This window comes from Sycon ciliatum, chromosome 4, assembly GCF_964019385.1.
Source record: "Sycon ciliatum chromosome 4, ocSycCili1.1, whole genome shotgun sequence".
NCBI lineage: Eukaryota > Metazoa > Porifera > Calcarea > Leucosolenida > Sycettidae > Sycon > Sycon ciliatum.
The window spans coordinates 32,903,855-32,913,137 of NC_088646.1; positions in this window are offsets into that span (position 1 = coordinate 32,903,855).

Below are 9,283 nucleotides of genomic sequence, written 5' to 3' on the forward strand. Positions count from 1 at the left end.
TCGGTCTCTTCTGTTGGAGTGTGTTGAGTGGAATAGGTGCATGCACCAGCAACGACTCCCATGGTATGGCCATCCATACATGTAAACCCGGAATCGTTTGTGCCCGTTTTAGTTCGCGAGTTGTGATGACAGACCATTTTGCACCTGCAAACGTTTGCGATTAGAGTCAATTTGATGAGCGACTCGAGTCTATAGTTTCGTCGCGTTTCGCGCCTACTTACTTTCACGATTTCACACCCACCTCGAAAACCGTGAATGTCTCTGGGTTTACAGTAGTGCACGGCACTTTCACTTGCTGGGACGTGCACGGCACTTTCACTTGCTGGGACGTGCACGGCACTTTCACTTGCTGGGACGTGCACGGCACTTTCACTTGCTGGGACGTGCACGGCACTTTCACTTGCTGGGACGTGCACGGCACTTTCACTTGCTGGGACGTGCACGGCACTTTCACTTGCTGGGACGTGCACGGCACTTTCACTTGCTGGGACGTGCACGGCACTTTCACTTGCTGGGACGTGCACGGCACTTTCACTTGCTGGGACGTGCACGGCACTTTCACTTGCTGGGACGTGCACGGCACTTTCACTTGCTGGGACGTGCACGGCACTTTCACTTGCTGGGACGTGCACGGCACTTTCACTTGCTGGGACGTGCACGGCACTTTCACTTGCTGGGACGTGCACGGCACTTTCACTTGCTGGGACGTGCACGGCACTTTCACTTGCTGGGACGTGCACGGCACTTTCACTTGCTGGGACGTGCACGGCACTTTCACTTGCTGGGACGTGCACGGCACTTTCACTTGCTGGGACGTGCACGGCACTTTCACTTGCTGGGACGTGCACGGCACTTTCACTTGCTGGGACGTGCACGGCACTTTCACTTGCTGGGACGTGCACGGCACTTTCACTTGCTGGGACGTGCACGGCACTTTCACTTGCTGGGACGTGCACGGCACTTTCACTTGCTGGGACGTGCACGGCACTTTCACTTGCTGGGACGTGCACGGCACTTTCACTTGCTGGGACGTGCACGGCACTTTCACTTGCTGGGACGTGCACGGCACTTTCACTTGCTGGGACGTGCACGGCACTTTCACTTGCTGGGACGTGCACGGCACTTTCACTTGCTGGGACGTGCACGGCACTTTCACTTGCTGGGACGTGCACGGCACTTTCACTTGCTGGGACGTGCACGGCACTTTCACTTGCTGGGACGTGCACGGCACTTTCACTTGCTGGGACGTGCACGGCACTTTCACTTGCTGGGACGTGCACGGCACTTTCACTTGCTGGGACGTGCACGGCACTTTCACTTGCTGGGACGTGCACGGCACTTTCACTTGCTGGGACGTGCACGGCACTTTCACTTGCTGGGACGTGCACGGCACTTTCACTTGCTGGGACGTGCACGGCACTTTCACTTGCTGGGACGTGCACGGCACTTTCACTTGCTGGGACGTGCACGGCACTTTCACTTGCTGGGACGTGCACGGCACTTTCACTTGCTGGGACGTGCACGGCACTTTCACTTGCTGGGACGTGCACGGCACTTTCACTTGCTGGGACGTGCACGGCACTTTCACTTGCTGGGACGTGCACGGCACTTTCACTTGCTGGGACGTGCACGGCACTTTCACTTGCTGGGACGTGCACGGCACTTTCACTTGCTGGGACGTGCACGGCACTTTCACTTGCTGGGACGTGCACGGCACTTTCACTTGCTGGGACGTGCACGGCACTTTCACTTGCTGGGACGTGCACGGCACTTTCACTTGCTGGGACGTGCACGGCACTTTCACTTGCTGGGACGTGCACGGCACTTTCACTTGCTGGGACGTGCACGGCACTTTCACTTGCTGGGACGTGCACGGCACTTTCACTTGCTGGGACGTGCACGGCACTTTCACTTGCTGGGACGTGCACGGCACTTTCACTTGCTGGGACGTGCACGGCACTTTCACTTGCTGGGACGTGCACGGCACTTTCACTTGCTGGGACGTGCACGGCACTTTCACTTGCTGGGACGTGCACGGCACTTTCACTTGCTGGGACGTGCACGGCACTTTCACTTGCTGGGACGTGCACGGCACTTTCACTTGCTGGGACGTGCACGGCACTTTCACTTGCTGGGACGTGCACGGCACTTTCACTTGCTGGGACGTGCACGGCACTTTCACTTGCTGGGACGTGCACGGCACTTTCACTTGCTGGGACGTGCACGGCACTTTCACTTGCTGGGACGTGCACGGCACTTTCACTTGCTGGGACGTGCACGGCACTTTCACTTGCTGGGACGTGCACGGCACTTTCACTTGCTGGGACGTGCACGGCACTTTCACTTGCTGGGACGTGCACGGCACTTTCACTTGCTGGGACGTGCACGGCACTTTCACTTGCTGGGACGTGCACGGCACTTTCACTTGCTGGGACGTGCACGGCACTTTCACTTGCTGGGACGTGCACGGCACTTTCACTTGCTGGGACGTGCACGGCACTTTCACTTGCTGGGACGTGCACGGCACTTTCACTTGCTGGGACGTGCACGGCACTTTCACTTGCTGGGACGTGCACGGCACTTTCACTTGCTGGGACGTGCACGGCACTTTCACTTGCTGGGACGTGCACGGCACTTTCACTTGCTGGGACGTGCACGGCACTTTCACTTGCTGGGACGTGCACGGCACTTTCACTTGCTGGGACGTGCACGGCACTTTCACTTGCTGGGACGTGCACGGCACTTTCACTTGCTGGGACGTGCACGGCACTTTCACTTGCTGGGACGTGCACGGCACTTTCACTTGCTGGGACGTGCACGGCACTTTCACTTGCTGGGACGTGCACGGCACTTTCACTTGCTGGGACGTGCACGGCACTTTCACTTGCTGGGACGTGCACGGCACTTTCACTTGCTGGGACGTGCACGGCACTTTCACTTGCTGGGACGTGCACGGCACTTTCACTTGCTGGGACGTGCACGGCACTTTCACTTGCTGGGACGTGCACGGCACTTTCACTTGCTGGGACGTGCACGGCACTTTCACTTGCTGGGACGTGCACGGCACTTTCACTTGCTGGGACGTGCACGGCACTTTCACTTGCTGGGACGTGCACGGCACTTTCACTTGCTGGGACGTGCACGGCACTTTCACTTGCTGGGACGTGCACGGCACTTTCACTTGCTGGGACGTGCACGGCACTTTCACTTGCTGGGACGTGCACGGCACTTTCACTTGCTGGGACGTGCACGGCACTTTCACTTGCTGGGACGTGCACGGCACTTTCACTTGCTGGGACGTGCACGGCACTTTCACTTGCTGGGACGTGCACGGCACTTTCACTTGCTGGGACGTGCACGGCACTTTCACTTGCTGGGACGTGCACGGCACTTTCACTTGCTGGGACGTGCACGGCACTTTCACTTGCTGGGACGTGCACGGCACTTTCACTTGCTGGGACGTGCACGGCACTTTCACTTGCTGGGACGTGCACGGCACTTTCACTTGCTGGGACGTGCACGGCACTTTCACTTGCTGGGACGTGCACGGCACTTTCACTTGCTGGGACGTGCACGGCACTTTCACTTGCTGGGACGTGCACGGCACTTTCACTTGCTGGGACGTGCACGGCACTTTCACTTGCTGGGACGTGCACGGCACTTTCACTTGCTGGGACGTGCACGGCACTTTCACTTGCTGGGACGTGCACGGCACTTTCACTTGCTGGGACGTGCACGGCACTTTCACTTGCTGGGACGTGCACGGCACTTTCACTTGCTGGGACGTGCACGGCACTTTCACTTGCTGGGACGTGCACGGCACTTTCACTTGCTGGGACGTGCACGGCACTTTCACTTGCTGGGACGTGCACGGCACTTTCACTTGCTGGGACGTGCACGGCACTTTCACTTGCTGGGACGTGCACGGCACTTTCACTTGCTGGGACGTGCACGGCACTTTCACTTGCTGGGACGTGCACGGCACTTTCACTTGCTGGGACGTGCACGGCACTTTCACTTGCTGGGACGTGCACGGCACTTTCACTTGCTGGGACGTGCACGGCACTTTCACTTGCTGGGACGTGCACGGCACTTTCACTTGCTGGGACGTGCACGGCACTTTCACTTGCTGGGACGTGCACGGCACTTTCACTTGCTGGGACGTGCACGGCACTTTCACTTGCTGGGACGTGCACGGCACTTTCACTTGCTGGGACGTGCACGGCACTTTCACTTGCTGGGACGTGCACGGCACTTTCACTTGCTGGGACGTGCACGGCACTTTCACTTGCTGGGACGTGCACGGCACTTTCACTTGCTGGGACGTGCACGGCACTTTCACTTGCTGGGACGTGCACGGCACTTTCACTTGCTGGGACGTGCACGGCACTTTCACTTGCTGGGACGTGCACGGCACTTTCACTTGCTGGGACGTGCACGGCACTTTCACTTGCTGGGACGTGCACGGCACTTTCACTTGCTGGGACGTGCACGGCACTTTCACTTGCTGGGACGTGCACGGCACTTTCACTTGCTGGGACGTGCACGGCACTTTCACTTGCTGGGACGTGCACGGCACTTTCACTTGCTGGGACGTGCACGGCACTTTCACTTGCTGGGACGTGCACGGCACTTTCACTTGCTGGGACGTGCACGGCACTTTCACTTGCTGGGACGTGCACGGCACTTTCACTTGCTGGGACGTGCACGGCACTTTCACTTGCTGGGACGTGCACGGCACTTTCACTTGCTGGGACGTGCACGGCACTTTCACTTGCTGGGACGTGCACGGCACTTTCACTTGCTGGGACGTGCACGGCACTTTCACTTGCTGGGACGTGCACGGCACTTTCACTTGCTGGGACGTGCACGGCACTTTCACTTGCTGGGACGTGCACGGCACTTTCACTTGCTGGGACGTGCACGGCACTTTCACTTGCTGGGACGTGCACGGCACTTTCACTTGCTGGGACGTGCACGGCACTTTCACTTGCTGGGACGTGCACGGCACTTTCACTTGCTGGGACGTGCACGGCACTTTCACTTGCTGGGACGTGCACGGCACTTTCACTTGCTGGGACGTGCACGGCACTTTCACTTGCTGGGACGTGCACGGCACTTTCACTTGCTGGGACGTGCACGGCACTTTCACTTGCTGGGACGTGCACGGCACTTTCACTTGCTGGGACGTGCACGGCACTTTCACTTGCTGGGACGTGCACGGCACTTTCACTTGCTGGGACGTGCACGGCACTTTCACTTGCTGGGACGTGCACGGCACTTTCACTTGCTGGGACGTGCACGGCACTTTCACTTGCTGGGACGTGCACGGCACTTTCACTTGCTGGGACGTGCACGGCACTTTCACTTGCTGGGACGTGCACGGCACTTTCACTTGCTGGGACGTGCACGGCACTTTCACTTGCTGGGACGTGCACGGCACTTTCACTTGCTGGGACGTGCACGGCACTTTCACTTGCTGGGACGTGCACGGCACTTTCACTTGCTGGGACGTGCACGGCACTTTCACTTGCTGGGACGTGCACGGCACTTTCACTTGCTGGGACGTGCACGGCACTTTCACTTGCTGGGACGTGCACGGCACTTTCACTTGCTGGGACGTGCACGGCACTTTCACTTGCTGGGACGTGCACGGCACTTTCACTTGCTGGGACGTGCACGGCACTTTCACTTGCTGGGACGTGCACGGCACTTTCACTTGCTGGGACGTGCACGGCACTTTCACTTGCTGGGACGTGCACGGCACTTTCACTTGCTGGGACGTGCACGGCACTTTCACTTGCTGGGACGTGCACGGCACTTTCACTTGCTGGGACGTGCACGGCACTTTCACTTGCTGGGACGTGCACGGCACTTTCACTTGCTGGGACGTGCACGGCACTTTCACTTGCTGGGACGTGCACGGCACTTTCACTTGCTGGGACGTGCACGGCACTTTCACTTGCTGGGACGTGCACGGCACTTTCACTTGCTGGGACGTGCACGGCACTTTCACTTGCTGGGACGTGCACGGCACTTTCACTTGCTGGGACGTGCACGGCACTTTCACTTGCTGGGACGTGCACGGCACTTTCACTTGCTGGGACGTGCACGGCACTTTCACTTGCTGGGACGTGCACGGCACTTTCACTTGCTGGGACGTGCACGGCACTTTCACTTGCTGGGACGTGCACGGCACTTTCACTTGCTGGGACGTGCACGGCACTTTCACTTGCTGGGACGTGCACGGCACTTTCACTTGCTGGGACGTGCACGGCACTTTCACTTGCTGGGACGTGCACGGCACTTTCACTTGCTGGGACGTGCACGGCACTTTCACTTGCTGGGACGTGCACGGCACTTTCACTTGCTGGGACGTGCACGGCACTTTCACTTGCTGGGACGTGCACGGCACTTTCACTTGCTGGGACGTGCACGGCACTTTCACTTGCTGGGACGTGCACGGCACTTTCACTTGCTGGGACGTGCACGGCACTTTCACTTGCTGGGACGTGCACGGCACTTTCACTTGCTGGGACGTGCACGGCACTTTCACTTGCTGGGACGTGCACGGCACTTTCACTTGCTGGGACGTGCACGGCACTTTCACTTGCTGGGACGTGCACGGCACTTTCACTTGCTGGGACGTGCACGGCACTTTCACTTGCTGGGACGTGCACGGCACTTTCACTTGCTGGGACGTGCACGGCACTTTCACTTGCTGGGACGTGCACGGCACTTTCACTTGCTGGGACGTGCACGGCACTTTCACTTGCTGGGACGTGCACGGCACTTTCACTTGCTGGGACGTGCACGGCACTTTCACTTGCTGGGACGTGCACGGCACTTTCACTTGCTGGGACGTGCACGGCACTTTCACTTGCTGGGACGTGCACGGCACTTTCACTTGCTGGGACGTGCACGGCACTTTCACTTGCTGGGACGTGCACGGCACTTTCACTTGCTGGGACGTGCACGGCACTTTCACTTGCTGGGACGTGCACGGCACTTTCACTTGCTGGGACGTGCACGGCACTTTCACTTGCTGGGACGTGCACGGCACTTTCACTTGCTGGGACGTGCACGGCACTTTCACTTGCTGGGACGTGCACGGCACTTTCACTTGCTGGGACGTGCACGGCACTTTCACTTGCTGGGACGTGCACGGCACTTTCACTTGCTGGGACGTGCACGGCACTTTCACTTGCTGGGACGTGCACGGCACTTTCACTTGCTGGGACGTGCACGGCACTTTCACTTGCTGGGACGTGCACGGCACTTTCACTTGCTGGGACGTGCACGGCACTTTCACTTGCTGGGACGTGCACGGCACTTTCACTTGCTGGGACGTGCACGGCACTTTCACTTGCTGGGACGTGCACGGCACTTTCACTTGCTGGGACGTGCACGGCACTTTCACTTGCTGGGACGTGCACGGCACTTTCACTTGCTGGGACGTGCACGGCACTTTCACTTGCTGGGACGTGCACGGCACTTTCACTTGCTGGGACGTGCACGGCACTTTCACTTGCTGGGACGTGCACGGCACTTTCACTTGCTGGGACGTGCACGGCACTTTCACTTGCTGGGACGTGCACGGCACTTTCACTTGCTGGGACGTGCACGGCACTTTCACTTGCTGGGACGTGCACGGCACTTTCACTTGCTGGGACGTGCACGGCACTTTCACTTGCTGGGACGTGCACGGCACTTTCACTTGCTGGGACGTGCACGGCACTTTCACTTGCTGGGACGTGCACGGCACTTTCACTTGCTGGGACGTGCACGGCACTTTCACTTGCTGGGACGTGCACGGCACTTTCACTTGCTGGGACGTGCACGGCACTTTCACTTGCTGGGACGTGCACGGCACTTTCACTTGCTGGGACGTGCACGGCACTTTCACTTGCTGGGACGTGCACGGCACTTTCACTTGCTGGGACGTGCACGGCACTTTCACTTGCTGGGACGTGCACGGCACTTTCACTTGCTGGGACGTGCACGGCACTTTCACTTGCTGGGACGTGCACGGCACTTTCACTTGCTGGGACGTGCACGGCACTTTCACTTGCTGGGACGTGCACGGCACTTTCACTTGCTGGGACGTGCACGGCACTTTCACTTGCTGGGACGTGCACGGCACTTTCACTTGCTGGGACGTGCACGGCACTTTCACTTGCTGGGACGTGCACGGCACTTTCACTTGCTGGGACGTGCACGGCACTTTCACTTGCTGGGACGTGCACGGCACTTTCACTTGCTGGGACGTGCACGGCACTTTCGCTTGCTGGGACGTGCACGGCACTTTCGCTTGCTGGGACGTGCACGGCACTTTCACTTGCTGGGACGTGCACGGCACTTTCACTTGCTGGGACGTGCACGGCACTTTCACTTGCTGGGACGTGCACGGCACTTTCACTTGCTGGGACGTGCACAGCACTTCCAGCGCCAATCACCATCAAGTACGCAAGTCCAACGCAGGGTACATTGTAAATCACCAGGATGCGCATTGTACGTAGATGCGGTAGAAATTTGAACAAAACAGGGCGAAATCATGCCTTTTCGGTCCTCTACTGGTACGACCACATAAACCAGAGTGTGCAACTGTGCATATCAGATCTGAAACAGCGCAGTTCGTGCACTACGTCACCCTGATGAGGGCAACCAAGTTGCGACTTGCGTACAGCTCAAATATTCGTGTTTCAAAGTCCGGAAATCAGCCAAGTTTGCATGATTTAGACGTCCTGTTTTAGGATTTCAGTGTTTTTGTGTGACTGCGTACGCTGTGTATATGCGCTGGCAAGTAGATTCACCATGCTATCCGTATCAAAAAACCGACATCAGGACAAACTCAGTGACCTGCACCACCGTGACTGGTTACGCAACTTTTCACCGTATCTAGATATCTGTGGCTTACCATGCCGTCGGAAATGACGTACTGCACGAATTACGCTCCCACAGGAACCATCAGCGAGTTGCACACTCTGGTTTATGTACTCTTGGTAGGACTACAAGCAGTACAGTACAAGGCAGTACAAGGCAGTGCATTGGTCAGCAGACAGAGACGCAATGAAACAGGAAACCTACATTGTATATTGGGCTATCCCCGCAGAATTTGTCTCCGGCGAATTCCTCGAATTTTTTTTTTTTTTTAATTACTGCGGTCAAAACTGTCATCACATGGCCATTGTGCAAGGATTATCAGTTGTCATTGGTGCGGAATACTTGTACATTCTCATGCACATATACAACTTTGCCGCTTATGTACTCGTGGGAATTTATG